At 41.8% G+C, this 6,969-nt stretch overlaps 1 protein-coding gene and 1 pseudogene across 3 annotated transcripts in view; one reads left to right on the forward strand and one right to left on the reverse strand.

The window, feature by feature from the left end:
* The window catches only part of LOC102502846 (serine/threonine-protein phosphatase 2A catalytic subunit beta isoform pseudogene), a 5,039-nt pseudogene extending 3,470 nt beyond the window's left edge, over nt 1-1,569 (forward strand).
* The window catches only part of MTMR1 (myotubularin related protein 1), a 66,543-nt gene extending 61,545 nt beyond the window's left edge, over nt 1-4,998 (reverse strand). For 2 of the 3 annotated variants that reach the window (XM_006171198.3, XM_014585272.2), the window contains exon 1: nt 4,872-4,996. The gene's annotated coding sequence lies outside the window, so the exon portion shown is untranslated. Of the gene's footprint in view, nt 1-4,871 lie in introns of all 3 variants that reach the window. The other variant, XM_006171197.3, reaches the window with a different exon arrangement.
* Between the last annotated feature and the right edge of the window lie 1,971 nt (nt 4,999-6,969).

Below are 6,969 nucleotides of genomic sequence, written 5' to 3' on the forward strand. Positions count from 1 at the left end.
ACTACCTTTTAAATACCAAATAACATGATCCTTATGGTTTAGAAATATAGTGTGCTTTTGGAGGGGAGCATGAGAGGCTGGGAGTGGCTGAGGCAAGAGGCAGCAGGTAGCTGTGGCTGGCAGGAGTGGTGCCCAGGACCCACGCTGCTGCCCACCTGCTTGTCCCACCCTCAGCAATTCCCAGGCATGCCTGCATGCCGGAAGAGCAGCTGGGGTCCCAGAGCTCACCATGGCTGGGCTCGGGAAGGGCTACAGCTGCCCTCCCTTTCTGGCACTTCCTTTCCTGCCAGGGCCAGAACCAGGGCCACTGTGGACAACAAGGCCTTCACCAAGGAGCGAGACCAATGAGTGGAGCACCTCACCAAGGACCAGGTGCATACACTGTGTGAGAAGACTAAGGAAAAAATGTTTTAAAGGTTTTTGCCATAGGGGTGCATATACTCACCAGAGAGACAATGAGGAGGAAAGTAAGATACACACCCCAGAGGGGTTGGCCATGCTGCAATCCCTTCTCCATTCTCCTCCTGGGATTTTGGGCACACATGCACATGCACCCAGCATGAGTTTCAAGCTGCCAGGTCTGGGACTTGAACCTCAGCCAGCCATGTGGGAGTCCAGCACCTTAACCACTATGCCACCTATTGGCCCTGAAGACTAAGGACATTTTAACAGGAAGTGTCAAATGTACAAGACATTTGTCGTCCTGTTACCATCCTCAGAGATGTGCACAGTGAATCCATGATCTTAAGGAGCTCATTAGAATCAGTGGGAAATCACCAGACTCAAACTCTCTTTTCATTGGTGACTATGTACACAGAGATTATTACTCAGTGAAGACAGATTCTTCTTGTAGCATTAAAAATGCATTACCCAGAACACTACACAATATTGAGAAGAAACCATGAAAGTCGACAAATCACCCAAATGTATGGCTTTTATGAGGAATGTCTGCTGAAGCAGGAAATACGAATGTTTGGAAACACTTCAGAGATCTGTCAGACTACCTTCCACTTACAGCTTTAGGGAATGGACAAGTATTCTACCTCCATAGAGGCCTTTCTCCATCCATAGTCACATTAGATCACAGAAGAGCCCTGGATCATTTTCAGGACGTTCTTCCACATGAGGACCCAAGGTGTGATCTGCTGTGGTCAGACTCCGATGCCTGGGGCAAGTGGGACACCTCTCCACATGACCCTGGCTACATGTTTGGACAGGACATTTCTGAAATATTCAACCATGCCAGTGGCCTCACTGGTTTCTCATGCTTACCAGCTTGTGAAGGAAAGATGCACTTGGTGTCATGTTTGAGATGTGGTCACCATTTTCAGTGTACCCAATTACTATTGGTGCTGCAGGAACTAGGCTGCTATCATGGAGTTAGACGACTCTCGGAAATATTCCTTCCTTCAGTCTGACCCAGAGCTTCCATGGGGAGAGCCTCATGTGACCCAGTGCACCCCAGGCTACTTCTCGTGAATGTCTCCTAGGAAAACTTGCCTTTACATGTGTAAGTATACCTGGCTTTAAAAATATATATGTATTGGGGACCAGCAGATGGTATAATGGTTACATCACTGGACTCCCACGAAGTTGACCGCTGTTCAAGTCCTGGGCTCAGCAGCTTGAAACTCACACTGGGCACGTGTGTGTACACACCCAAAATCCCGAGAGGAGAGTGGAGAAGGGATTGCAGTATAGCCATCCTCCCTGGGGAGTGATTTCTCGCTGTCTCGCTGTCTTTCTGTGTCTCTCTCTCTGGTGAGCACACATGCCCTATAGCAAATACTTCTCTCTAAAAACGAATAAATAAAAATATATGTATTTAAAAACCAACAAGGAAAAGCAACAGTAATCTAAGCATTTCTGTAACACACTGAGATGTGTCATGGTATTAAACCACAACTGTCATCCTGATGATGAGCAGTTAGCACAATGTGAGACTGCAATCGAACACATGGCACTCTAGATCAGCAGTCCAGAGGTCTGCCTGCTGTGTCTGTAGAAACCATTGTTCTCTGGATTGTTCAAGGCAAAAAGGTAACTAACTATCTCTTTTGCCCTTACTTAGGAATCTTAGTCACAGTGTCTAACGGGCATAAATTAATAGAGTTGGAATTTTTAAGAAAAATTCACAAGCTAGCTTCCACTTAATCCATTACCCTTTATTTTATTGAAATGTATAATTAACTGAAGAAAAGACACTTCTTGGGAGTATGCTGTCATAACATTTAAAGAGATTTCCCTTCATTTAAATTAAATTACTGTTTTATATTGATCTGCATATTTCTGTATATTTGTCATGACAGTACTTGCATCCTATTAACAAGACAAAAAAGACAAAAAAGGAAGTATTTTATGCTTTTAGTATTTTTTTTAAACTTTCTCATTGAAGAAGCCATACCAACTTCTGAATTATAAATTTAACACCAACTTTGCAGATGTGCCTGAAAGGCAAAATTAACAAAGGCAGTTATAAAACATGCTCTTACAATGATTCATCAAAGGCTTTAACTATGATTTGATGTAGGGGCTTAAAATTTAATTTCCTAAATACAGAAAATCTTCATTTTCTTCTGAATACCATTTGTTAAACCATTCCAACAGGAGCTAATTCTGTTACACAAAATTTTAAATAGACTAAAAAAATATTTAAAATCTAAGTTGCTTCCTATTAAGGTATAGATTCAGTCTGAACTATTAATGTAAATGTTAGAAAGCTATGCCACAGTCACACTCAATCTTTTATAGAACTCACACAGACTATTCAAGCATGATGAAAACATTACAGATAACATGTAGCTGTCCAGAAAGATAATCACCCCAAGGCCTGAGAGCTAGTTTTTGCTAACATGGGATCTTGAGCTGCTCCACTCAATAGGTAGTTTCTTTTTTCTTTTTTCTTTTTTTGGAGAGGTTTTTGCTATAGGGCGCGTGCGCTCACCAGACAGACAGAGAGAGACAGAGAGACAGAAAGCAAGAAATCACCCCCCGGGAGGATGGCCACGCCCGCAATCCCTTCCATTCTCCTCTTGGGATCTTGGGCACGCACAGACACGCACCTGGCGTGAGTTTTAAGCCACCGGGACCAGGACCGGGACGCGAACTGCGGTCAACTACATGGAAGCCCAGCGACATAGCCATTACGCTAACTGCTGGTCCCTCAATAGGTAGTTTCTCAACTCAGGTGTGGGCAAAAAGGCAACTGGAACCAGAGGGAGACACAGATGCTCAGGCATTAGTGATGGCAGCAAATCCATCTACCCCTTGCCAGCCAGATTTGGAGGACCAGGACCCCAGCTGCTCTATTGTGGACAAACATGAAAAATAGAAAGTAGGTGAAGTTATCATGGGATATGCTGTCACTCTTCTAGCTAATGCATTATCCGATTTCTACTAAGCTACAGCTCCGCCTTCCTTCAGCAGGCACAATGGAGGGTGTCCGCCAGAGTGGACAAAGTAAGAGACAGCACTACAGTGGGATCTCAGTTACACAGCCTCTAGGATCAGTTTGTGCACTTGCTTTGAGTGAAACAGGAAATGAAGCTAAGACCCCTGAATAAGGAGCAACTGTTAAGAATTACTTAGGAATCTTATTGTAGTTCTTGAATTTGTGTTTGTAAGATTTGTTTTCTGGAAAGTACTGTGATTTTCTTAAACTATTAGTAATGGTAGCCCAGGATATAAAGCATATTTCTCACATATTTGGGAAAAATCAACTACCTCTTACTAGTGGGCAAAAATAACTATAATCAACTGAAACCTCAATTCAAGTAAGCACTACTATGGAAATATAAACGTGGCTTCACTGAATGCACCTGTCAAGATTTTAATGCTGTTAAAACAAGTTAAATGTTAGCCTTAACAAAGACAAAAGTGATTTTTGTTTGGTTTGTTAATCGATTCAGTAAGTATTTATTGAGCACCTATTATGCTTCAGGATCATGCTGGGAAACCAGTGGTAGGTAGGAGTCCCAGTCTCTACTGACAAGGAGTTTCTCACTCTTAATTTTAGAATAAGCAGAGTACCTACTTCTTTTCTTCAATCACCGGAAAGAATAAGCCATTCACCAGAGAGAAAGAGAGAGGGAGGGAAGGAAAGGAGGGAAAAAGCATCCCCCCCATCCATGGGGTATAGTCTTGCTACAGTCCCTGCTCTTCCATTTCTTCATCCTGTCAGGATTCTGGACAGGTACATATGTACCTCAACACACACACACACACACACACACACACACACACACACACCACCACCACCACCACCACCACCACCACCCCTAGAATGTTTCTCAAGTAGTCAGCACCAGGACGCGAATTTCGGTCAACCATGTGGGATCCAACACCCTTAATAACTAAACTATGGGGCTGACCCCAGAACTCAACTTTTAAAATAAACAAGAGACTTATTACTTCAGTAAGAACTGAAAACTGAGGCTGCCCACACAACTCTTTTGAGGCTTTGCAAATGTTTTTGGATTCTAGTATCACATGTTAACAATACTCATAGCTAATACCTAAGTACAGAAGCAAATTGTGAAGTTAGGGAAATACTGTACATCAAGATGATTTCTGAAATTCAAATGATGAACTATGAAAATATACACATTTGTTATAAAAAAACAGAACCTGATGTTTAAAAGAATGATCATAATTTCAAGATGACATTTCTTTTTTATTACAAAGCCATGGCCACATCCACTAGTACTGGCACAATTTCTAAGTTTCAGATTTAACAACATAGACCAATGGATCCTTATTTCCAAGCAAATGGCAGTCGACCACCAAGAGCCAAAGCTCACTTGAATTAAAACCGCAAAGCTTTGTGGAGATTTAGCATAGTAGAAACGAATTAAACACTCAATGCCACTTACCTTGTAATCACGGGATACAGTTTCTGATGTCACTGACCCTGAAATCTGACTAGAAATTGTAGCAGCTATAAGCTGTTTACACCATTCAACATGTGATCCTGTAGGACTAAAAGAAATAGTGTGATTAACAATTTTTAAATGAGCTCTTGGGGAGAAAACAGAGTGGAACAGAGACATAACCAACATTTCATTTTTTTAAGTGAACAAAATTTATGACACTATGGTTATCTTTATGCTTAATGCAAGAACTGAGATACTGACTGATAACCAGGATGTAAGATTGGTTCTGGGTGAATTTTAAATGAATCAACCAATATTCTCAAAAAATAAAAGGTTAAGATTCTAAGTGTTAGACATTTAAGCATGCTATTCTCTACCAGGTAATGGAATTTTACTCTGTTACGATTATGTGGGAAAATATTCTTAATGTCATGTATATATAATATTAGTTCTAAAGTGAAATATTTATCTTACAGTATATGCTTTTCACAGTCAATAGATTTAATGTTGTTAGTTTTAAATCTAGAAAATAGTGTCTTTTCAAGTGAACCAAAGTGACTTTTTTTTTTTTTTTTTGCCATAGGGCACAGGCATTCCCCAGAGAGAGACAATTAAGAGAGAAAATGAGAAATCACCCCCTTGGGGGGGATAGCCATGGGCAATCCTATCTCCTCCATTGTCCTTGGATTCTGGACACACACACACACACACACACACACACCCAGCATGATTTCCAAGCCTCCAGGTCTGGGACTCAAACCATGGTCGGCCATATGTGAATCTGGCACCATAAAAACTATGTCACCTGCTGGCTACCCAAAGTGACTCTTAAAGGACCAAAACTGATTATATAATGTTTTAAAGAACAGACAAGAGAAATCACATCCTCTGTGCAGTAATACTGCTACCTGACATTTCTCGAAGTGCTTTGACAACTTACAAAAGGTTCTAATTGTTACCACATCAGAGCCTCACAAGATGGTATGCCAAGAAAGCAGAACAGGGACTAGCCAACTGGTTTTTGAAGTGACAAAACTGAGGTGCAGAGGTGGCATGGCATTAGAACATGGCTGTCCTTACAGGACATGGCACAAGCGACAGTGACCAACTCACTGAGCTGAAGCCAGAACCACATGATACCCAACTGCCTTACATGAAAACAATGATGCAAAGCAGATTGCATCTTCCACTTCCATAGTGCTCCAAAGTGTCCGAAGCATTTGCACTCAGGTAGCCTTACTCAGCCAGCCTCAGAGACCCATGTCACGGATGAGAAAACCAAGGTGATGGTTTTGTTCAAGGTCACATGACTGCTAAGTGGCTGAGCTGTGCTCCCCTGAACTGAAGGACCACAGTAAGAATTAAAAATGTCCCTGGTGGCTGGTCTCCTCTGAAGATCTGTCAAAATGTGAAGAAAGCAAGCAAAAGCAAGCAAGAGCACCAAAGACGCTTCTGAAAGTTTACCCTGCAGGTAGCTTTCACTGTAAAGAATGTTTCAGGTCTTTAAAAAATCACATCATTAATTAAATACACACTCAAGTATCTGAAAAACAGAACAACTAGAATCCCCAGGCAATATGTAAAATAACCTAGATAATAAAATAAAACTGATGTCCTGTACCAGTGATCTAAACTGCAGTCTCTGATCAGAGTCCTGCTGCTTTCTGTTGTGACTCAAAAGACAAGAACACTTGCTGAATGGGGACATTGCTATCCTATGCCAGGAATCTACTTCCGCCATTGCAAACTAGGGGGAGAAGGAGAGAAAAGGGAGGGAGTTTAAGAGGAAGGGCTGGGGCCAACAGGTGGCATGGTGACTGAAGTGCTGGATTCCCATATGGCCTACCATGGTTCAAGTCCTGGACCTGGTGGCTTGCTTTCTCACTTTCCCTTTCTCTCTGTCTCTCTCTGGTCAAATTAAAAAAAAATAATGATAACAAATGGAATTGAATAAATAAATAATTCTTTAAAAAAAAAAAAGAGGAAGGGCTAAGGCACCTTTCTGCATGCTTATCTCATAGTTGCCATCTGCCCAGCATCTCTTGGCCTTCTGATAAGGACACTTCTCCTTCCTTTGGGACAGCTGCTCACACATCAT

This window comes from Tupaia chinensis, unplaced genomic scaffold, assembly GCF_000334495.1.
Source record: "Tupaia chinensis unplaced genomic scaffold, TupChi_1.0 Scaffold149448_1, whole genome shotgun sequence".
Classification (NCBI taxonomy): domain Eukaryota; kingdom Metazoa; phylum Chordata; class Mammalia; order Scandentia; family Tupaiidae; genus Tupaia; species Tupaia belangeri.